Raw genomic sequence first — 24,634 nt, 5'->3', positions numbered from 1 at the left:
TAGCCTTGCGAGGTGCCTCTTGCTCTTTTGGGTCTGCACATGTGTCCAGGTTCAGTTTATCTCAGCTAAAGTGGATTTCCTTTGTTTTGTTTTTCTTTTCCTTTTTTATAGTATCTACTTTATGGATCTGTGGCTGGCTGCAGTTCTGTTAAACACTTGAAGATGTTACTCAGCTCCTCTGTTTTGAGTGGAACTCTAATGCATTTATTCTGCTTTAACAAAGCCTTAATCTTGCCCCTTCCTGAACCTGTGCAGGGTTCAGTGTTCACCATTACTCCCTGAAACAGCCAGAACACCAAATAAATTTGGCTGCTCCTGCTTGGTTCTCAGCACAAATTGCAATTAGTGAGCAAGGGCTTCACTCTAAATAATTTTTCTCCCATTGTCTGCCCCGAAGCTGGAGAGGAACAAGAGATTGGAGGAGATTGAGTCTGGCAGCAGTGTAGTTGAAGGCACATCCACATCAACCTGCTCCCTGCTGTGCTCCTGGAGGATGTGTGTTCAGAAAGCAGGAGGCTTTAGCCACGAGAGCCATGTATTATCACCCTTTGAATAGCCTGCATTGCTGTTCCCCTACAAAAACCCAGGGAAGGCTCTTTATCTGAAACCAGAATTGCATGAAAATTAGCTGGGGCTCATGAAATAGCATCTGTGGTATCTTTTTTTTTAACCCTGCTTTACCTCTCCTCATCCCAACATGTAAATCCTGTCACTAACGAGATTAATGGCACAGAAACCTCGGGAGCAAAATCTGTGGCTTTTGGAGGAACACAGAGCTGGAGTTTTCTCAGTAAATCACATTCAGGTGCAGCTCTCAGGTGCCTGCTGACTTCCCCAGTTCTCCCCAGGGTTACATGGCCATGTTTGCACACACAGAGACACAAACCCACATGGATGTGAGGATTCTCCATGTCCCAAAGCTCTGAATTTATCCTGAATTAGATTGAATCACCTTAGAATCACAGAAGCATTTTTAGGTTGTAAAAGACTTCAAAGAGTCCAGCCCTACCTGAACATCTTTTAAATCCCTCCAGGGATGGTGACCCCACCACTGCCCTGGGCAGCCTGTCCCATTCTTCTCCTTAACTTTATTTCATGGTGTTGAGGATTTTGGACATTTCAGGGTGTTGAGGATTTTGGACATTTCAGGGTGTTGAAGGTTTTGGACATTTCAGGGTGTTGGATTTTGGCCTCTTCTGGCTGCAGGCTCTCTCCCCTCTGTGCTGCCACAGGAGTGACATTATCTCCTGCTCATGAGTTCCCCTTACAGCATCTCCAGTACCTCCAGCTCCTGGCAACCTCTTTGGCACATAATTAGGTTTACTCACTCAGTGCTACTCCAGCTCCCTGCTCAGAGGGTTGGGCACTTCTCTTTGCAGAGCTGGAGGCTGCAATTCAGCCCTCACTGGGCTCAAACCCTCTCTGCCTTGCTTGTGAACTCATACCACAGACTTGGACACCAGGCAAGCAGGACTCCTAAATCAACCTCCAAATTCTGGTGTAAAATCCCCTCCTGTATCAAAGCAGGGCACACCCAGGCCTGCACAGCCAAGGACTTGATAAACTGAGCAAACACCAGCTACTGACTGGGTTAACATGGCCACTTAGGGCTCTCTAAAATGAGATTGTCCTGGAACTGCAGAACTCACAGATGTCATACCACTGCCATGGCAGGGCTCAGCAGCTCTGGAGCGCTGCCAGGGGGTTTGGGATGATCCCAGACCATTCAGGCACTGATTCGGGCAGAGAGAGGTGGCCAGAGCAGCCATGACAGCAGTGCTGTGCTGTCACAGTGTGAGGGGAGCTGTGTGGCCCCAGTTACAGATGTGTCACTGCAGGTGCTGTGGCACCAAGACCAGAAGGGTTTGCACTGCCACACTTGTTGCAATGAGGGCCACACCTCAGCCCTGAGCTGGTGTGAGGCGCTGCTGAGCTCGGCTGGTTTCTGGTGTGACCCAGATGAGATGTTCTGACTGGAGGAAGCCTTTAGTTCTGGTCTAGGTGTCACCTCAGGAGCTGCCTGGTGACACCCTGACTCATAACCACACGCTCTTCCTGAGCTCACACCTTCTGCTCCCCAGCCCTGCCCCTGAGCAGCTGCTGCTCTCACTGAGCCTCTTCCCTGCTCCTCGTGGCCAGGAGAGCACGAGGCATTCCCAGCTCTCCCCACACATCAGTCTGTCCTTTGGGGGAAAGCCAGGCTGGAGAGCAGATCCCTTCCACCAGCTTCTGTCCTGACCATGCTGGGGGCACCTGGAACATTGACATCTGCTGGTTCCTCAAAAACCAAGCCCTGACAGTAAATTCACAGAAATGATGCACCAGCTTGTCAATGTGTAACTGCCCATGTCTCACTGGTAGTTTGGGGATGCTGCTCCCCTTCAGAGTGAGTTTGCATTTCCCCTGTGCCCTCCCAAGCACCTCCAGGCGGTTTAGAACCAGGAAGGGTTACTGCAGACAGCTGAAGGTCACAGCTGGGAGAAAAGGGATCACAGATATTCAAAAATACTTTTTTTTTGGTGGTTGGAGAGGCCTCAGAAGCAGTGAGCGACTTTGCAAGCATGTCACCTCTGGTAGGAGCTGGGTGGAGACACCACCTACAGCAAATGGCTTTCTCCTGCCCCAGGCAGCGTCCAGAGAACAAGAAAGGGCTGTGCTTTGTCTTCAAACAGTGCAGAAACAGGTGCTGCCAAAAGAGTGGAAGAAATTAAGTCCAGTGCTTTCCAGGGAGAACGCTCTGTTTGCAATCCCTTCCTCATCTGGCACTAAAAATTTGGATTAAAGTAGGTCCGTTGCTCTAGAGCTGCAGAGGTGAGAGCCCTTCCTGACCCCCTGCATTCTGCCATTTCAGCTTGAGCCCTGCTTCTCTGAGCAGGGCTTTCCCTGGGCACTGCTGCTGTACCAACACGGAGCACCTTTCCCCCGTGGCTGCTGTTCAATCTCTGTCCATCTTTGCAAGGTAACAACAACTCCTGGCCCTGCTCTCTGTGCCCAGAGCAAGGCAGAAAATGGTGCCTCTTGCTCAGCAATTAGAAATGCAAAAGGTTCAGGATTGCAAATTCCCCTCTCTCCCACAGGGCACAGGGTTGGAGGGGACTGAGAAGTCGGGATCCAGAGCATGGAAGGAACAATCCAGATCTATATTCCCTCTGTTTCTGAGAGCACAAGAAACTGGTGAATGTTTGCATCCTTTGAAGTAACCTGAATTCCACTTGGATGAAGAATTTAATTAAGTGCTGCAGGCTTTAGACAACACATTAATATTTTCAACAGTTTGATCCCAAACAGCAATTAAAACTCTTTCTGATATGTGCTAATACGTGTTACACGTTTTTGTTTTAATTAGAACAAGATTGTAATCCATACTTCAGTTAAGTTCATTACACTTAGAATCTTAATGCAATCAAAAGACCAATCAGTCATTAGCCAAGTCCATTTTAATTAGCATCTACAGAAAACTTTTAACTGTGTGCCTGTCCTTCACAGCAGGTGATGAGATGAAGAACCATCTCAAGCTCTGCATTTCGTGTCCCTAACTCATGACCAGCTAAACTCAGCTTGCAGAGGTCGCTTAGAGGCAGCAGCCAGCCCCAAAACCCCAAAATGTCACCCATTATTCCCCAAACAGCTCAGCTGGGCTGGCCCAGGCCAGGATGGCAGGGTCAGACCTGGCCATGGAGGAGTTCTGGGGGTGTTTCATGGAGGAGTTTGGTGGAAATTGGAGCTGCAGGGCCAGTCCAGCTCCCCCACACCTGCTGACAGGTTCCTCTGGCCTTCTTTGTGCCTGGGCTCTGCCCTCACACGTCCCTCTGCTCCTGACACCCCATCATGAACCAGCTGGCTCCGAGTCATCACCTGCCCCTCCCTGGCACAGCTACAGAGGAAACCTTCACATACATCTCTGCCAAATCTGGAATGCCAAGGAGATTGCTGAAATCAGGCTGAAAACAGCATCTTCTCAATGGCCAGCATTCCGGCCAGGAAATGTGCTGCCTTTGCTGAAACAAGGAGATGGATTCTCCAGAATTCCCACAAAATATCAATGGGCCAAATCTGTGAAGCTCAGGATATACATACATACATATATACAAATTTTAAAATTTATTTATTTATATATTTATATTTATATTTATTTATATATACATATATACACACACATATATATACATATATATACACATACATATATAGATACACATATATACATATATATGTGTATATATGTGTGTATATATAGATAGATAGATATATATATATATGTATCTGGGAACAACACAAAAACTAGACAAGGAAAAGTCAAATTGGAGCTGCTGTTGGACAAACTTCCATGCAGTTTTTGTAGCACAGGCTGATTTTATCTTCTCCCACCAGACTTTGCCCCATGTTCTGGACAAGGCTCCCCACAACAGGGAGGGAAAGGATCCCCCTCTCTCCTTGTCCCCAGCTCTCTGAAAACCAGAATGCAGGATTTTCTTCCAGGACTATAAATGGTGAATTGCACAGGGCAGGAAGAATTAATTATTTATTCCTTCATTCCTCAGTGCAGGCAAGGCCAAACTGTCTCCTGGGAGTGCATGTGAGAGCCAAGGGCTGTGGACTGATCCCTGGAGGTGTTTTATTGTGTAAAACCTTCCTGAAACTCCAAATGAGGAGGAATATGTTGGGACAGAGGGCTTGCCCCTGCACAGTAGCCCTCTGAGAGCACGCCCACCTGTCCCTACCCAGCAAAATTGCTAATATTGCATTTTTGGTTGACTTCAGGTGCCTGATAAATCTCCAAGTGTCACCTGGGGAGGCCCCTCCTGCCTCTCCTTCCACTGTTCCCTTGTAAGCAGGATAACACCTGAATGGCCCCAGGCACTGTGATCCCTTCCTGCAGAGCATCGAGTTGCTTTTCTTTCAGCTTCATTCCCTTAATCCCCTTCTCCCCACAACACCTGCTCCTCAGGCTCTGCTCACTCACTCCCAGGACACAGGATAACAAATTGCCTGCCACTTTTCATTATTTTTCCTGGGAAGGAATCTTCTCCCTGGCACTGCGGTACATCCCACCTGGAAAACACAGCCCAGCTTCACCCTGTGAAAGGGATTTAGCTGCTGGTGCTGGAAAATTTGCCAGCATTCCAGGCTAAGTTTGTGCCTTAAAAGCCAGATATGAATTGATTCCCTCCCTCAGCACTCTGCAGAGGGGATGTTTGAGGAGCAGCACTGATGGATTGCTCACCTGGAGGATGCTGCTCCCACCTGGCCCTGGCAGCCCCAGGGTGCTCCAAGGCAGCAGCACCCACTGGAAGGTGCCACCAGTGCCAGCCCCAGCACTGCCATGGCACCACAGGAGCACCCACTGAGCCTCCTGTTTGCCACCCCAGAGCCCTCAGGAGGGCTTAATCCTGTTTTTAGGAGATCTAATCCATTAAACAAATGCATTACGCAGATTTGCTTTTCTCCTGGAGCTCCAGCAGAGCTCTGTGCTCACATCTCTCCGTCACACAAGGTTTTTGCAGTGGGCTTGCTCCGAGCACAGAACGTATCAAAAATCTGCCTGGCACACCCAACCACGCTGAAATGTCACCGGTTTTCCAGCCATGGACACTGCCATGTGCCTGCCATGCTCTGCCTCCCTCAAAGCTCACCCCACAGCCCAAATCCTGCCTGGCCCAGCCTGAAGAACCAAAGTCACCTTGAGCAGGTGAAGACTGAAGAGTACAGCCCAAAGGATTTGTGGTATCTATGGCATAGTGAAGAAGGATTTTTTTTTCTTTTTGAACTTACAAATAGAGCAGAAGACAAAGCCAGTGGGAAGAAATTCCAGCTCTTTCCTTTTAATTGAAAATAGATCCATAAAATCCTGCTAAGTCTACTGGCTAATGCAAGCACTGGGAGGCAGCTGGAACACACTTCCCAAGGGCAGGGTATGTCACAATCATTACATATAAAAGTCACAGGGATTTGAAGTTTAACAGTAAAAACTACACTGATGTTCCCTCCTCCTGCACTCACTCACTGCTCCTGACCTCCTTCTGCTAATGTAGGGAGCCTGATTTTGGAACAGCCCCAGAGAGATCAGAAATAATGGTGAGTCAGTGATGAAGTTTCAAAGATGTGATGTGGCACTGATTGGATTTCCCAGTGTGATGTGTCAGCTGAAGCCTGGCAGTGTGCTGGACCTGCTGGCCATGGGAAATCCTACAGGTTGGACTCAAGAAGAGGGATTTCTTCATGTCTCGTAGAGCAGTGACCTCCAGCAACTATGAGGTCTCTTCACAGTTTATAAATAAATACAGAAAAAGGAAGATTTAATCTCCCTACTATGCAGCACACTGCATATGCAAATATTACACACATGAATATAAAGTAAACTAAATTCAGATGTCATAACCTGCACCTGAAGGTCTATAATTAATTTTTCAACGCATTTTTCAGGTGAGATTGTGGCTGAGTGGCCAAAGGTGAGCAAAAAGTCCCCAGTCCCTGCTGCTGGGTGGAGAACTGGGCACCACGCTGGTGTGTGACATGGGACAGGTCACTAAACAGGCAAAAGAAAAGCAATGCACAGCTTACTTTTCATAAGGAGCTGGCTTTTCTTACAGGAATATCTGCTCCAGAGCTGCTGGGACTGTGGGGAGTGGAGCTGTGGGAAAGCAGCGCTTGGATCCAGCAGAGGAACGAGCTGCCTTTGATGCCATCTGCTGGAATGGTGGCTCCAGGGCCTGGGACCTGCTGCTCTGCTGGAGAGCACAGGATCAGGGCTTGCTCCCATGCTGCAGGTGGGATGCAGCCTTGGAAGGGCTGCCAGGCCACAGCGATGCTCTGCAGGAGCCAGGGCTGCAGTGGGATTTCCAGCAGCAGAGGATTTCAGAGGATTCCCATCCAGGTGTGCTGGTCCTGCCAGCCCACAGATGTCCAGGGAAAGCTGGCAGGGAGGCAGAGCCCAAGGAATGCTGTGAGGCTGGAAATGCAGGAGGTAATGGCTCTCCTAGCAGTGGAGAGGAGAGTGACCGTGTTCACAGGGGTTTTAGGATGAGGGAAGAGACCAGGATCTGACTCCATGTTTCAGAAGGATGATTTATTATTTTATGATATATATTATATTAAAACGATACTAAAAGAATAGAAGAAAGGATTTCATCAGAAGGCTAGCTAAGAGTGGAAAAAGAAGGAATGAATAACAAAGGCTTGTGTCTCGGACAGAGTCTGAGCCAGCTGGAGTGTGATTGGCCATTAATTAGAAACAACCACATGAGCCCAATCACAGATGCACCTGTTGCATTCCACAGCAGCAGATAACCATTGTTTACGTTTTGTTCCTGAGGCTTCAGCTTCTCAGGAGGAAAAATCCTAAGGAAAGGATTTTTCATAAAAGATGTCTGTGACAGAGGAGGGACACAGCAGCTCCTTAGGGAGGAAGAGCTTCCTCCATTTGCAGCCAGAGCCCAGTGCAGGAACCAGACTGGAACCACATGAGGCTGGGCTGCAGCCTGTCAATGACAGGAGAAGCAGGATTGGGATGGTGTGGCAGAAATCCTGGGATTTTCCCATGAGGATGGGCCAATCTTCATCAATTCACTGCACAGCACCACCTGAGTCTTCCTCCTCCTCCCCCATGTGCCTTCCAGAGCACCAGGCCAGCTCATGACAGGAAAAGCAAGGCTCAGATCTCTGCTCATCTCCCTTGTGCTGCTGCTGCTTCCCCTCTCACTGACCCAAAATCACCAGGTTTTGCTTTATGCAGACACTCTGCAGGACAAAGAGTGGTGCTTTTTGAGTCCTAGCCATTTTAGAAAGATGTTCAATGCCATATTTCCCTTCCTGGGGTGATTATTTATGGGAGGTTGCGCCTTTTCTTTAAGAACCACAGCAGGTAAGACCAAGACTGGCCCGGGGTTGTTTTTCTTCCTGTCCCAGTAATTATGATTTGCAGATAGGAAATTGCTGACGATGGCAGACCCAGCAATCTCAGGACAAAAGACATTTCTCCCACAGTGCCTCCCAAAACAAGCCTGACAGCATCGTGGCAGCCACGCGGCTCCTCCATCAGCCTGGCAGCTCCGGCAGCACCAGCCCCTGCTGAGCCCTCCTGTGGCTCTACAGCACTGCTGGCCCTTTGGAAAGCTCCTCTCTCGTTCTGCTGGACACAAGATCCAGCAGACAAAGGCAGGGAAAGGATTGGCTGCCATGGGGAAGGAGTAAAGGTGACAAAGCGTGCTCAGTGAGCAAACAGCGAACTTGGATGAGCCACAGGAATAAACTTTTCTCCTGTTACCACATGAGACTTCCCTGTTATTTGAAAGGACAGCTGGCCAAAGCAGATAGAGGAGAAGCCCAAACTAACAGCAGATCTTCATAATTCCACGCTGCCAGTATCCCCAGTCCAATAAATACACAGCCCAACCAGCTGGCCCCTGCATTGCTGTGCCAATAGGTTGTTCTTTAGCACTGTTTGGTGCTTGGACAAGCAGCAGAACCAAGAGTTTTCAAAGGGAATGAAAAACAAGCCTGAGAAAGTCACTTCTCTGGAAAGAAAAGCCCTTTAAAGCAACATGGATGGTTAGGATCACATTTGGGATTTGTGTGTAAGCCCAAGGACAGGACCCACCTCCACAGCCCAGCTGGTGGGGGGCTCATTCTGCAGCACGTCCCGTTCTCCTGAAGGGACATCACAGAGCCCAGCACCCCTGGGACCCAGCAGGACCCCATCCTGTGTCCCAACACCACACCCAGCTGCCTCCTGTGGCCTCCCAGCACAGAGCAAAGCACAAGAGGGAATCAAAGCACATTTTATAAATAAACAAACAAATAAATAAAAGCAGGAGTCTGAGGCAAAGAGATGGAGAAGGGAAAAAAATGAGGAAAATGACAGGATGAGTGAAGACTGGACACACCTGAGGTGTAATAAGGGGAGGGGCTGATTGAGAAAAAAAAAAAAAGGCAAATTCAGTATATTCTGCTCACAGGGCCACACATAGCCCTGTTTAACAGGTTTTGTTGCCTCCAGCATTTCCTGGGCATCTGCCACGGAGATCTGGGCTGCCTCTCCATCCAAACAAATGGGATTGATTAAATCCTATCACACTCTCAAGGATTTCTACAGGCAGGCTGTTCTGTACATTTGCAACGCGGCACTCTGACCAAATTCCCCACAGAGCAATTGCTATAGGAAAACTGTTGTTTTACTGCCCTGTCAATCCTCTAGGAGGTTCCCATAAAGGCAGCAGCTCCTGGATTTACTTGGCAATCAGCCTCTTTCCCCAGGATGGCCACCTGGGACGAGAGAGCTTGTTGTGCTGTCAGGAGGAGATGCTTTGGGAGGGGGCTGAGGGATGGGGTTTGTCTCCAGCCACCCCTACAGGAGTGTGGAATTCTCCCTTTGCAAAACAGGGCTGCACCTGAGCTGGGACAAGCACCACAGCTTTTTCTGTCTGCAATTCCCTGAGTGCTGCTCTCTTGGATAAACCTACCTGGCTGTGCGTGTGGGTTTGGCTCAGAGCAGGGCCAGTGCTCCCATTCCAGCCCCTCCAGCACTGCCTGGGTTTGCTCTTCCCCCAAACTTCTCCCTGCACCTTTCCCATTGCCCAGGTGAAGTCAGAGGGTGAGCACAGCCTGTCCCTGAGGAGCAGAGCCTGGCTTTTCCTGGGAAGCACTGCCTGGGATGTGCCCTAGGGACAGCATCCAGCAGGGACTGGGTGGGAACAGCTCAGCCCTCAGCAAGGGGGACCCTCCTCAGCAATGCCACCCTGTGCAGGAGGAGGTCTGGCAAGCAGGGCACAATGCCAGCATCAGGGAGGGCACTGAGGGAAGTTTTTGACTTTCCTGGTCTGCCCAGAGCCACACAGAGATGATTTCTGCTCCCAGAAGAAAGATATCATCCCTGGATATGTTTAAAAAAAGCCTGGATGTGGCACTGGGTTTAGCTGAGCTGTTAAGGCATGGATTGGACTCAATGATCTTGAAGGTCCCTTCCAGCCTGGTCACTCTGTGAATTCTGTGTACAGAAGTGTGAGAGCAGGCGGGCAGTGTCAGGAGGAGCTGCTGCTGTGCCTCTGCAGACCCTCCCTGAAGCCAGCAGGAGCAGCCCATGCTGGGGCTGGCACAGAGAATCCCATCAGGAGCCCTGAACAACCAAAACCCCCTCCCTGAGCAACCAGGACAGCCACTGGGACCTGAGCTGCAAAGCTGCTCATCCATTCCCATCAGATCCAGCGGCTCCTTCCCATCCAGGCAGCCTGGAATGACACTCTGCATCATTATTCAGCCTGGGTAAGGTTTAAATGTTTCTACAGCAAACTCCACTGCTTCCTTTTGATTGTCCTGTCCTGCTGGTGACAGGCTGTGCTTGGCAGGGACAAAGCTCCTGGGAGTGGCCACACAAGGGTGTGGGAGGAGGGTGCAGCATCTGGAGCTGAATGATGCTCTCTGCAGCTGGAACAGAGCGTCCAAGCACTGATGGAGGCCAGGGGAGTTACTCCATCCCACCCTCCTCAACCACCCTATTTGGCATCTCCTGCAATGCACTTCCCAAAAGCCCCCAAGAGCAACTTCTAAGACACCTCACGTTTGCACAGCATGAAAATCCTCTCCCAAGACACAGCACAAACACTGCCACAGCATTTTGCAGCTGAAAACAATCCCAGGTCAGGATTTCAGGAACAGCCCTGCCTCTTGTGACTGTGGGGTGTGATGTTTTCAAAGTAAAAAAAAAAAAGGAACAGGAAGATTTGGGAGGTGCAAGATGTTTTCCAGTTCATCAGGAGTGATGGAGAGGCTCCCACTGGCTTCAGACAGGGAGGGACCAGACCTGCTCATCTCCCCAGCCTGGCAGGGCTGCCACACACAGATGGCAGCACTCCCTGGCCCACAGCTGCTGCACAGCTGGCAGCAGCAGCCTCAGCCACTGCCACATCCCTGGCTGGCACCATTCCTGCCAGGGCTGCAGCAGGAAACCTGTGAGAGATAAAAACCTCAGGAAGTGGCTTTGATTTCCTAACCCTTGGAGCTGCTGTTGGCTCCCAGGATCAGCAATCTGCCTAAGGAGGGTTAAATGTGGGGCAGAGCTGGCACTGAGGGCACTTGCTGTGCTCTGGACAAAGGGAGGTTCATTTTTTGCTGCTCCCCACCATGTCCCCAAGCACATGCAAAGATTCCTCCCTTTGTCTCACTCAGGCCAACTGTTTTGTAACTTCCAGGCGACAAAGCACTGATGTTCCCTCATAAACCACCAATTCCACACCATCCAACAGCTCACCCCAACTTTCCAGGGCTTGGATGCCTGCAGAAATGTGACCAGGCATGGGGGGATGGCAGCACAGGAGCTGGGAGCACAGCACTGTGGAGACACTGCTGTGGCAATGAGGACACTGGAGCCCCCTGGTACCCCCAGACACATCCCAGCCCTTCCTGGGCCCCTCATTGTCTCGGGGTCTCTGCTGCTCACAGTGACCCTGAGATGTGTTAGAAAGTCTCTTTTCCCAGCCTGGTGCTTGAAGAAGGAGTCAGAGCTCTTCAGTTCTCAGTCTCAAGGTTGTTTATTGTTCCATATCTATAAAATTCTTTCTCTGGCCTGCCGAGGTCCGAGACAGGGCATTCAGCAGGACAGACAGAGGCACTCTGCCTGCCCCAGGGCAGTGTTATGTCTTTATACTAAAAACTATGTGTACAATATTTACAATTACTTCCCAATACCTATCACCTATGTTAGACAGTGAGCTTCTACTCTAAACCAATCCAAAAGTGCCAACATCACAGCAGAGGATGGAGGCCGAGAACAAGAAGGAGGAAGGCTGGACACGCCCCCTGATCCCTCCATCTTGCCCCCTGAACCCCCATTCTAAAACCCCAAAAATCTATTTTTCACCCTGTGATAAATTCACTATCATTCTACTTAACTGCAGATCTTCATGTAAGGTTGGTAACTTGCTCCATGGGTCATAATCAAAGGCACAGGTACCTTGGGCTCTGTGCCAGGGTCTCTGAGCCCCCTGGCAGGGGTCCTGGCCATCCAGGACAGCCAGAGGGATGTCCTGGGTTCTGAGACCTGATTACCTGTCCCATCTGAGCTGCTGGCCTTCCCAGTGACCACACTGCAGCCCTGGTGACAAGGATTTTTTATTTATACAATTGTTTTGACAAGGCCCCCTCTGTGTGCTCCCATGGAAGGTGCAGCAGGAAAAATCCTCCACACCAGCCCAGAGAGGCAGCCTGAGCTAACCCTGCATTCCACCTCCAGCAGGGGCCAGTTTCTGACAGGGGTGTAGCAAAATGTGGGAGATTTTACATTAAAACTTGTGCCCTGAAGGAAAAATGCCTTTTGAATTTTATTAGGGAGAATTTGGCTTGTGTCTTGAAGCATGGAGGCCTAAAGTGCTACTGAACCCCTTGGACTAAACCCCCCACTCAGAAGGAGGCAAAGGAAATTTTCCTTCTGTCTTCTTTGGAATTAATTCCTCTTTGAATTCATTTTCATCTTTCAGGGTTTGTTGTTCGGGCTTTTGTGAGTGCTTGCAAAAAACTCTAAAATCTCAAATGCGTTAGATTTGAACAGGAAATCAAGACTCTGTGTTTCAGCTCCTGCTGCACTGGAAAGACACTGACTTTTGTGGTAAGAACAGAGTAAATATTCAGCCAGAAGGCAGCACAGCCCATAAAGCCACAAACGCAGACAGGCCTAAAAGTTATGAACTTATCACAAAAAAGACCAGAAACAATTCTAAAAACCCAGCCCAGGTATTTTCCTCTATTATTAAATGATGGCAGCAAATGAAGCTGCCAGGTGCAGAGCTCAGCTCCTTTACCTGCCTTTTCACAGATTCTGGATAAGCTCTGCTCTTTACAAAGCTTCTTTTGTCCCAAAGGGATTTTCCTTCTTGTGCTGCTATTCCTGCCTCTAGCAGAGGTTTTCAGTTTTGGTAAGACTGTGTGAGGGACAGGTGATACCCATGGCTTGGCACAGGGTAACTGCAGCCAGCTCTCCAAATATTGGCTACTCTGACCTTCCTTGCATGGGGAATTTCTGAATACATCTTGCCTCTCCTAACAGAGAATCATGGAATGGTTTGGACTGGAAAGGACCTTAAAAACCACCCAGTTCCAATCCCAGACATCAGCAGGGACACCTCCCACTAGACCAGGTTGCTCCAAACAAACCCCATTCAGCCTGGCCTTGGACATTCCCAGGGATGGGGGAAACATGCAGGGAAAAAAAAACCCCAAATATTTACAAAAGAAAAATGGGCAGGTCCTGAAGAGGGGAAGGAAGGAGCTTTGTTGCCTTCCCACCCACAGCTGCAGCTGCTCAGGTCCTCCTCACCTGCAGAGCCCAGTGGAAGGAGAATGTTCTGAGTGTCTCCAGCTGATGTTTGGCCCATGCTCCCATCTGCATCCCCAGCTCCCACGGCCTCCACGTGGTGACAGTGAAAATAACCAGAGCAGCCCAGGCAGATGAGCTCCCAAGTACTCAGATTACCAAACTGCACCTCCATAAATCTGTCAGATCCCCTGCTGCAGGAAAGGGTCTGGGGTGTTAAACAAATAGGCAATAAATTTCAGAGGATTTGGTAAAATTAGGATTGTCGTTACTTTTGCATTCCAAGAAGACTAATCTGGGTTCTAATTATCCCAGCTACATCCAGGCTTTTCAATAGCTCATGCACTGATAAATGAAGCGTTCACTCTCACAAATGCCTCTCCTTCCCCTGATGGATGCAATGTGTTCCAGATGGATGGAGAAACCTTTTTCTTCCCCCCTCTTTTACACTTGCTAAGCTATTTCCAGGCATCCAGAGCAGCACAGGTGTAAATCAGCAGAGCTCTCCCCATTTACTCCACTCCCTGGAGCAGCTGAGGATCCACCCCTTATTTCTAACCTTAAAAGCACAGATTACACATAGGTGATGGTCCCATAAACAAGTGAGGTAAGAAAAAACCCCACCAGACAAACACAAAAGGCATTAATTGCACAAATCACTTTGGGCCTGCCAGCCCCTGCAAAAAAACCACTTTAATTAGGCTGATTGAAATGCAGACAGGGTTTTTTTTCCCCTCCTTTCCACTGAGGTCTTTGTACCCAATTTGTATGAACAGGAGCTGGCCTCCACATCCTCAGCCAAAACCTGTCCTCTCCCTCCTCTCCCAGGAGCCAGGACAGGGGGAAGAGGAGCCCCCAGAGGAGAGCAGCCCCTGTGACTGATCCCTGCTGCCTGATGGAGGGAGGCAGAGATGCTTTTGTGATGACAAAGGTCAGTGCTGCCCCGCAGAGGAGCGGATTCTCCCTCTGCCCTGCCACACTGTGATTCCCAGGCTTTCCTCAGGGCACTGGGATTTTCTGAGTGCCTGCCCAGGGCCAGCTGGGAGTCCATCTGCAGCAGGGCTGAGCCCACACGATGCCCCTGAGGCGGTCACGAGCGGCATTTCCAACATATGTTTGCACAAAATGCTCGAGTCCTTTCCGAGCGGGCACGTGAGCGCTCAGCCCTGTCGCCAGTGCCAGCTCTGAGCTCTGCCTCTTGGCCCTGTGTGCACAGGGAAGGACTGCAAAGCTCTGCCCCAGAAATAAATGCATCAATGTTTGTATTTAACGACCAGAAAGACATGGCAGAAAAAAGAGATGACTGGGGAGGGGAAGGTGTTGTGCTGTGAGTCCCCCACAAGTGTGCAATGGGGAAATGAGGATTCAGCACAGAGAAGGGGATGTAAGTGTTTCACCAAGCACTGCTCCTCAGAGTAAATGCACAATATGGCTCAATTCATGCTGTAATGGCCTTTTAATATGCAGTATTTTTATCTGCATGTGATTTGACAGCTTGTGCTACGTGCAGCAGCGCTGGCCAGCACCGCGTCTGCCAGCGCCTCTGGCCACTGTCTCACAACCCAGGACCCACTCCCTCCTTCCAGGCAAGGCCCATCTCCAACCCTCCCTTAAAACCACAGCACAGACATCTAGGGATGTGTTTTCAAAGAACTCTAAAAGCTCATGAACGTAAAACCAGAGCTTTGTACAAAACTACTGTATCACGAAGCTCAGGGAATGTTGAGAACAGAGTGATCAGTCATGCCAAAAACTGCAGGAAGGGACTTTTCAAAGCAGAAGTCCATTTGCTTGGGTAAAAAGGCAACTCCCCACCTCTCCACATAGTTTAAGGATGACAGGGAAGTCGAGTGTTTGCTAGAACATCTCAAGCAGCAAGGAAAAATAAAAGTGCTCCGTCTGCAAGAACGAGAGCTGGCTCGTCCAGCGTGTGCTCACCCTCACGTCTGTCAGCTCCACTAATGCTCACTGGAATGAAGGCTCTGTGCTGGAGCTGCAGCACGACTGCCATTCACTCCTGGAGTGCCAGATTTACCCCAGCTGCTCAGGTTTAGGCCCCTGCCACTCACCCAGCTGCTCCACTTGGGCTGTTCCTCGTAAGGAGCGCCAGGGATCAAAAGCTCAGAGGTTTCACAGTCTGGCTGCAAGCAGAGATCTGTCCCTGGGTCAGGCAGGCTTCAAGATTTCATGCAGAGAAAGGGTAAACCATAGAAAAACTGGTCAAGCTCCTGTCTGGGAGCTTGACCTCCTTGTATTTGATGCTGGCATGGAATTAAATTCCTGACCCTGCCTGGGTATCACTGCCTGCCCCAGGCTCAGGCAGTGCCAGGGCAGCACCTCTGCCAGCACAGCCACGTCATTTCCCAGCACACAGCCAGTGTCACTGCTCTAGTGATCTAAGAGTGCTAAAACCCCAAGAAGGAAGGGCTGCTGTGCCTGAGCCCTGTTCTCAGTCTCTACCCAATAAATTGGTTTCCTATCAGATGTCTGTGTTGACATGGTAAAAACTCCTTCCCTCTTTATCAGAGCTGGGTGAAAATGCCCAGCAGCACACATGAAATCAGCTCTTGACACAGTGTTTACACAACAACAGCAGCTTTTTCAGCTTCACTGGGGACCCAGAGACCAAACAGTGCCCACGGTTGTGCTCCAGGCATCCCTGCTACAACAGCATCATAAATACATAATGAGAATTTAAAAGGCAGAAGGAAAACAGACAGAGGAGAGTCCCCATATCACACTCAGCTTTCATCATCTGAAAAGAGCTACACATTTCAGCACTGAGGGAAAGGTGTCCTCACCAGAGGGTGAGCACAGGAGCTGCCTGGCAGCATCCAGAGGGAAAAGACACCAAGTTCCAGAGGAAAGCTGCCACCACATTTTATACACACTGTCACTTTTACAGAAGAAAAGGCAGCTCAGCACAGAAGCACGAGGAACTGTGTTCGAGCACAGAACAACAACAGCAAGGTCACCCACGCCATGTGAGCACAGATTTGGATCAAATCCCTGAAGGTTAGCCTGGGAAAAGCTGATTCTAGTATCAGAGAGCTGAAAGCAAGGCAGCCAGTCAGCACCTGGCCATCTCAGATGCTTCCACGGCCACCTCCAGCAGTATCCATGCATTTGCAAATCCAAATCATGCACAGCTGTGGCCAATATCACCACACACCACTGGGTGGTTTCACAGCCAGAACCTTGGGAGCAGCACAGTAACTTTTAGCACACTTCAAAGGAAAGGAAAATGTCATCTTCACAGGGCAGACTCAGCCTGCATGGACTTTATCATCTATCCTCGAGTTGTACACAGACAACACTCCCAAAACTCCTTCCCAACCTGCAGCTCCAATCCTGTTCCTCCCCCTTCAGGTCCTTCCTTCCCTGCTCCCTCTCTCCCCTGATTCATGGCCACAGCAAATGTGCTGCTGGATTAGCTGCTGACACATGCATTTAGCACTTCTCCACGGACAGCAACGAGTCTGGAAGCTTTTCCAACTTCCCCTCTGGATGATGTCACCCTGGGAGGGTGCCAGGCTGGGTTTCAAGTGAAAATCCTTCACTTTGGGGTCAGACATGCTCCTATTTTTAGGCCTGGACTCTGTTGTGCAGCCAACAGCTGAGCTGGACAGTTCTTGTTATTCCACGAGCCTGCTGGCTGTGTCCTGCCCCACAGAGCCCTCTGGAAACTCCCAGTGAGAAATGTGTCCCTGCACTGGGAATGGCGATGGAGAAGGGCCCTGGGGCTGCAGCCTGGGAGCTCCCACCCACCCACCTGGCTCTGCCAGCTCCATCAGCCCAGCCTGCCTCCCAAATTCCTGTTAGTGCCACTGCCCCACGTCCCCAGGTGCCACATCCACACAGCTTCTAAATCCCTGCGGGGATGGCGACTCCACCACTGCTCTCTGAAAATTCCTTTTTGTCAAGAAATTTTCCCCAAAATCCAATCTAATCCTCCCCAGCACAGCTTGAGGTCATTTCCAATTGTCCTGTTGTCACCTGGGAGAAGAGACTGACACTCACCTGGCTGCACCCTCCTCCTAAGCAGTTACAGGCTAAGAAGGTCCCCCCTGAGCTCCCTTTTCTCCAGGCTGAGCCCCCCCAGCTGCTCCTCATCAGACTCATTGCACTAATTTCCCTGACTGCAGCCCCTGATCAGCCAGTGCCTGTGCTGTGGCCATTTAAGCAAGTGATGTGTTACTGTGCACACAAAGCAAAGCAAGGAAAAGCTTTTGGGATGAGCTGCAGATCCACCCAAAGAGCAGCCAGGCTCTTGCTCTGCCCCTCCCAGCACACACCCTGTTTTGTAGGGAGGCTTTTGGCTCAAAGGCCCAGAGGATGCAGACCCCAAGCAGCAGCACCAGCCCCGTGTGCTGAACCAGCTCCTCTCAGCAGGGCTGAGGTGGAACCAAACCCGCTGTGGCAGCCCCTGCAAACCACAGACAAGTGACAATTGGGATGCTCTGGGGGCAAAGTGTGACTGTGAGTCACGTCCCAGGCCAGCTGCAGGCTGCCTGCAGCCAGCCAGAGCAGGGGCAGGGCTGCCCTGCACCCCAAACCCTTCTGTCAGCCACCCTGCCCTGGAGCTCCTGCTGCAGCACACCAGCGCACACACACTCACACAATCACACACACAAACACTCACACACTCACACACACACATATCCCAGGCTGCAGCACCCACACACTCACACACAAACACACACACTCACACACACACACACACACACATATCCCAGGCTGCAGCACCCACACACTCACACAATCACACACAAACACACGCACAAACACACACAAACACTCACACACAAACACTCACACAAACACTCACAAACACACACACACACACACACATATCCCAGGCTGCAGCACACCAGCGCACACACACTCACACAATCACACACACAAACACTCACACACACACACACACACACACATCCCAGGCTGCAGCAGACCCACAGCAGGCACTGCTGGCTGCTTTGATTCTAACCCTGTGAGTCCCATCGCCCTCCCAAAGGGGTGAAAGCCAGCCCAGCAGACGCTGCTGGAGGGCAGCAGTTCCTGTGTCTTGGGGCTGGCAGCCCCTGTCCCCCCAACAAAACCTGCATCCCCTCTGCAGCTGCTGGAATTGATTGGTGTGGGTTGGAAGGGACCTTAAAGCCCAGGCAGTTCCACCTTCTGGGACACCTTCCACTACCCCAGGCTGCTCCAAGCCCTGTCCAAGCTGGCCCTGGACACTTCCAGGGATGGCAGGCAGCCACTCTGAACCCACTCATAGAGAAACAAAAAATAAATGTCACTGGCTAAGCCTGCAGGGACTCTCCAGCATCCATGGGCACACAGAGCAGCATTGAACAGGAATGCTCAGGTGCTCTGTGCTTGCAGGGTGCCAGCACAAGGCACTGCTCTGGCACTGCTGCTCCTGGGCATGTTTACAGCACAAGCAAGGGCCCAAGCCAGATTAAACTTCAGATATTGAACCATTTGCTTCAAGGGAGTTACATCAGCAGCTTGGCCTGTCTCTCTCTTATTTGCTTCTCTCTGCCTTTGAAAACAGTGCTCTGCCTTGGTTTTATCAAGCAGAGCAGTCTGAGAGGACTCCCTGCAGCACCAAAGAGCCTGCAGGACATTTAGCTACAGGAAAAAGACCAGCAGAGAGGAGGAACCTGTGCTTTAAAAAAAAAGGAAATCTCTAGTGAAACACAAATTGTGCAGCTGTCCCAGCTGTGCCCTTCTTACAGCACATTTCAGCACTCTCATCTGCATTTTCACAGAAATAAAGTGGTTTTCCATTGGTATGGAATTCATCACTGCTGCCAGAGGCTGGACAAGCTGAGTGTTCTGCAAGGGACAAGTGTTGAGAAAGGCTCCTTCACTGGGGAATGCTCCACTGCAGCCTTGTGCAAGTGCTGAGAAAAGGGATAAAAATAGGGATAAAAATAAGTGAGGACCATCCCCTGGGCTGTGCTGCTCAGGTCACAGGTGCTGGTGCTGGACACAGCCTGTGGAAATCCTGGAAAAATTCCCTGAACTGCCACCAGCACCAGCTCAGCTCAGGAATATGCAGCAGGAGGGAACAGAAAACACTCTGGACAAGCAGCTGCCAAGGGCTCTGGTGCTGGTCAGGCAGGGCAGGAGCTGTGGAGGGAGGGTGGCTGCCAGCCCAGGCTGGAAGAGCACGTCCTGCCAAGACATCCATGCACCAGAGCAGAAGGGAATGAAAGAAGAAAGGCCATTAGCTTTGGGTGCTGCCAGAGAGGGCCTGGAAGTGCTTTGGTCCCATACACCAAACCAGCTGAGCCACGTGTCCCCCCCAGGTCCTGCTGCCTCTGGCTCCAGGTGGCAGAACCTGGCACCAGCTCCTCCCCTTCCAGCCCTTTCTCAGCTTCAGAAGAGGAGAAACAGAAACCTGAGCTGCCTCTGCTGCTGCATGAGCTGGGAGGATGTGAGGCAAGAGGGGAAGCAGAATTGCAGCTGATGTGGTCAGTGCCAGCCTGCAAAGTGCACGCTGCCTCCCTCCCCAGGGCTGCAGGTGACAGAGCTGACTGCAGAGTCTGTCATGGGACAGGCAGAGAGCAGAACTGTCAGGGCCTGTGGAATATTGCTTTTCCTCACTCATTTGGCTAATTCTTCCTTTATTTCTCCTACTCTCACCGCAGATTGATCTCTTTTCTGATATTCAGGTGTGTCCTGAGCACACACTGCTCCCTCGAGGTTTGTTATGCTACCAATAAATAAATTACCTGCTAATAAACCCCCACTTCTCTTTTAGGCTGAAGATAATTAAATTCATGCATGAGTTAGTAATTTCTGTGACTGGGCACTGGAATGCACTGGGAAGGTGGAAGGCTGTGATCAGATGTGCACACCAAGGCACTGCAGGATTTACTCTGAGCTTCCTCTGCAAAGGTGATTCAAATATTATGGTAACCAAACTGTGGTCAAGCAATTGATAAAAACATGTGAAGATCCTCTCACAGACAGAGCAAACCATAATTTAAAGATGCAATAAAGGGTGATAAGGCTGTGCCTTGGCACTGCCTGCAGTCAGCCATCACAACCAACTCACTGACTCCAGCTTTAATAAACACTGCTAAAGACATTAACCAACACGAATGGTAACACAACTTTCCACAGTGCAAATATGAGTTGGAACTCTTTCCATTTAATGCTTGAAACAGGCTTAATGATCAGGATGTGAGGCCCTAGGAATGCCTCTGGTTGTGTTTCTGCACAAAGGGAGTGCCTCTGCCTGCTCATTCTCATCACACACTGCTGGGAGATGGGAAAGAACTCATAAAATTGTTCATCTTGGCTGGGCTGGTAACACAGGGAGCAGGAAAGGGAGGGTGGAGGGATGCTCCTTCTCTGCAGAGCAGCAAGAGGTGACCATTTCTGCACAGAAATTGTCATGAGTGCCACTGAATGACACAGTGACAGCAGTGAATTTATCATGTGTGGGATATTTTTTAAGAATACTTTTATAACTTCATTTAATGACAGAATCTGCTTTTCCCAATCCTTTGTCAGCCTAAAAGACTTCTCTGCCCCAACTTTTGTATTGGTCACGTTTTGATTTCTCTCCTGGCGAGCCAATTTACTACAAATTCTGTGTGTTTTCTTTAACCAGGCAAGAGGAACAGATCACAAGCCACTTTATTAAGGAAGTCAGGGTAATTATTCTCAGAGGATAATTAAAAAGTAGGGACACATGAAGTAACCTGACCCAGTTCTGAGAGCAGCAGCAGAGCTGGCAGGAGATGGCAGCTCCCAGGGGCCTCCATGCCTGGGGAATCCTTGATGTCTGTAATGAGGCAGCTCAGGGGTGCTCACTCTGATGTCAGCATCAGCCACGGCCACCAGATAAATCCCTGACCCCAGGTGGGCCCTGAGAGGGGATGGATCCCCACTGCCACATTCCAAAGCCAGCCCAGAGCTCTCAGGTGAGCAGGGGCAGTGGGCCATGAATACTCCTGGCTGCTGCCACACACCAGCAATGGAAAATCCATTATTTACAAACTTACCAATCAAAATCTCTAAATAACAACCAGTAGAAGGGGGGAAGCAATTCTTAGCCCCTGCCAAGATCCATCTGATGCACCTGGAAGCTGCTTCCAGAGGTACAGGGAGACACTTGGAAAAGCCTCAAAGCCATTTTTCTCTGCTCTAACTTGCAGGCTACAATAAGGAATGAGGATATTACCCAGCATTGCAGAATCAATAGTTATTGTGGGAATCATTGGTTTGATGTCAAGGCCAATTAGCTGCAAGTGGAATTAGCACATGCCCCGAGCTGGAAGACAAGAACATGCTCTTCCCTAGATGGGAGAGATGTTGGCCAGGTGTGCACAGAAATTCTGGAACTGGCACCACATTTCCCAATGCTGACAAATCCCACAGCCCTCAGGAGCCTGCAGCAGTGGCCTGGGCATGGGACAGACAGACAGGAGAAACCTGCAGCCCAGACTGACCCTTTGCCTTTGGAATTTACACCCAGGAAAGGCCAGCACAGCTATTCACCCTGTGTCAGGTCACCCAGCACAACAATCTTATCCCCCCACCTTCCCAACTTTTGCCCTGATTTGTGCCAGCAGAAGTTTTATTCTGTTTCATCATTTATAGCTTTTCTTGGACTGATCTATGCCTGCTTTGCCTACTGAGGAAGAGTTCAGCACTTGAGATGGAGGGGAACAGGCAAGGAGTGTCACATTAAAGGAAACAGGCTGCACAGGTTTTAATTGACTTTAAAGATCCGAGAGAAGCAAGAAAAAGGAGCCAACTTGCAGGACTCTGTGCAAGGTGGTGCAAAACTGAATGTTTAATGTTTAATATTTTGAATCTCATGCTGGGAGCAGCCAACAGTGGAGAGACTTTGCAGAGGTCAGGAGGGTGAGAGCCTGGGGAGGAGGCAACCCCAGGGCACATCCCTGCATAACCTGGGTGGGCAGCAGACCTTGAAAACCACAGAAGTGTAGAATCAGAGAGTATCCTGAGCTGGAAGGTCCCACAGGGATCATCAGTCCAGCTCCTGGCCCTGCACACACCCCAGCAATCCCACCCTGTGCCTGGGAGTGCTGTCCAAACCCTCCTGGAGCTGTGGCAGTCCTGGGGCTGTGCCCATTCCCTGGGGAGCCTGGGCAGTGCCAGCACCCTCTGGGGGAAAAAGCCTTTTCCTAAAATGTTCATGTAAACTGCACTGAGCCCTGAAAGCAGGAGAGCTGCCCCCAAGCACCCTTGTGCACCTTGGGACATCCTCGGGGTGAGGAAGGAGGGGGACAACCCCAGCCCAAGCCATTCAGTGGTGCTGTTATTGAAACCTGGGGCAATCCCACCACACCAGCACTCCACCAACATCTGCAGCAAAACCCTGACTGCTCTGTGCTTTACAAGACTTTTGGACAAACAGCCCAGGATGGTGGGGAAGCCCCAGGCTGTGGCTGACAATGTGCACGAGCCAACGATGCCATCCAGAGGTGCTCGGGTGCAGCACAGAACTCTCTGTCATCAAAGGCTGAAGGCAAAGACAGCACCTCTGTGCATCTTACATATCAGATTTTAAACTAGCCTCACCACCAAATAATTACATTTTATTTATTTATTTTTAATTTATCCTGCCCATCACTTGTTTATTTTCTGTCTCTCCTCACCGTGTGCCTTGATTTTCTAAGCATACTAAATAAATCATTCTGCAAAATACAGATACACCTCTGACCTCTCCTGGCAAACAGGAGTTACTTCATTTTACTCCCAGTTGCTGAGAGCAGGCCTGGCACAACAGAGGGAATTGAGAGAGACACTCATCTGTGTCTGACTGCTCTGCAACAGTGCCTGAGCTGAGAAAGCACCAGCCCCACACTGAAACAGGAAACACAGTCTCTGTTCCCCATCCAGGACAGCCAGCTACTCCCTTTCAGCTGTGAATTCACGACTCCAACTTGACACAAGAAAATGCCTCTCTAGCACATGATTACACGTATTTATGTGTGCTTGTGTCCACAGAGTTTGTGCCTGAGCAGCGTGGATGCAACATCACCTGGGGCACGTTTCATGATGGGCAAAGCATGGAACAGGAGAGATCTGGTCAGTAGCAAAGACCTAATTCACCTTTGTGTACAAAGATACCCTCTTTGCTGGCACCTGGGTCTGTGTGGCAACAAAATGGGGATCTGCAAAGTGATCCCATTCATATCAGAATAAAGTCAACCACTGAATCCTTATTTTCTCCATGAGGAACCTCATGGGATTAGAGCCACAGAAAGTCCTGAGTTGGAAGGGACCTGCATGGATCATCAAGTCCAGCTCCTGGGATTGCAAAGATTACAGATAAATAATCCCAAAAGCACAAATGATATAATTACTATTTTAATCTTTGGGATTTCCCAAGCTTTATTCAGATACACATCTGATTTTCAGATGTACTATCTTAAAATTATAGAAAATACAATACACTTGCACCTGACTTTTTTTCCTCAGAAACCATCAGTTACTGGTTCATTAGAATTAAGGCACAGGGTATTATTTTATCACCTTACACAAACTAAAAAGGAAAATTGAGGAACAGCTTGGCTTGAAAACAAGCAGAATAACTTTTCATATAGTTTAGGCAAGCATAATTGTCATGTGCTGTATCCCTCCCCAAAGGAGCATCCTTCTCTTACAGTCTCAGGATTTGAAAGTGAAGAAAAACTGAAAATACAAATGACATCAGATGGCAAAGGGTGTGGCTGAACCATACTACAAGGAGGCATAGTTCTGGGTAAGGGGAGATGGCTAAAATGAGATTTTGGTGTTGGGATCAGAATGTCAAATGGAGGGACAGATCTCTGCACTGCATTTGGAGCCACCTTGGGGTGCCCTCAAACCCAACCTGCTCAGCACTGGGCATGTCCTGTTTAGAGGTGCACTCTGGGCCCCCCTCAGCAGCTGGCCTGTGACAGCTCAGTGAGAGCACAGAGCATGGGGACAGCTGCACAAGGACAAGTTTGCTTTGGGAGCCAGGAGTGACCCTACAGGACCCTGCAGTCTGGCAAGGTGAGAGCTGGGGATGCAGCTCTTGTGTTTCAGACACCTCAGTGCTGAATGTGTGTCTGGAGGGAAGGGCAGACATATGGAGCCCTTCCTAAAGCTGTGAGAGAGGAATGACCCACAGGGATGGCTGAGTCAACAGCCTAATTTTATAATCCCAATAACATAACCCCTGCCATGGGTTTCAGACATGTCTTATATCAAGTGTGCAACACTTCCATGAAGCAGCAGGAAAAAAATAAGCAAACCCCAGGAAATACACCAGTTCTGTGTGCTGTGATGAAAAAAAAAAAAATACAGCAGGAATTTAGC

The 24,634-nt window shown here is 49.9% G+C and overlaps 1 protein-coding gene across 1 annotated transcript in view; it reads right to left on the bottom strand.

The window, feature by feature from the left end:
- Positions 1–24,634, bottom strand: part of LHPP (phospholysine phosphohistidine inorganic pyrophosphate phosphatase) — a 74,804-nt gene that overhangs the window by 26,437 nt on the left and 23,733 nt on the right. The window lies entirely within an intron of this gene.

The sequence above is a fragment of the Camarhynchus parvulus genome, chromosome 6, assembly GCF_901933205.1.
Source record: "Camarhynchus parvulus chromosome 6, STF_HiC, whole genome shotgun sequence".
Classification (NCBI taxonomy): domain Eukaryota; kingdom Metazoa; phylum Chordata; class Aves; order Passeriformes; family Thraupidae; genus Camarhynchus; species Camarhynchus parvulus.
The sequence above is the reverse complement of the archived record's forward strand: the minus strand, read 5'-3'. Positions and strand labels throughout refer to the sequence as shown.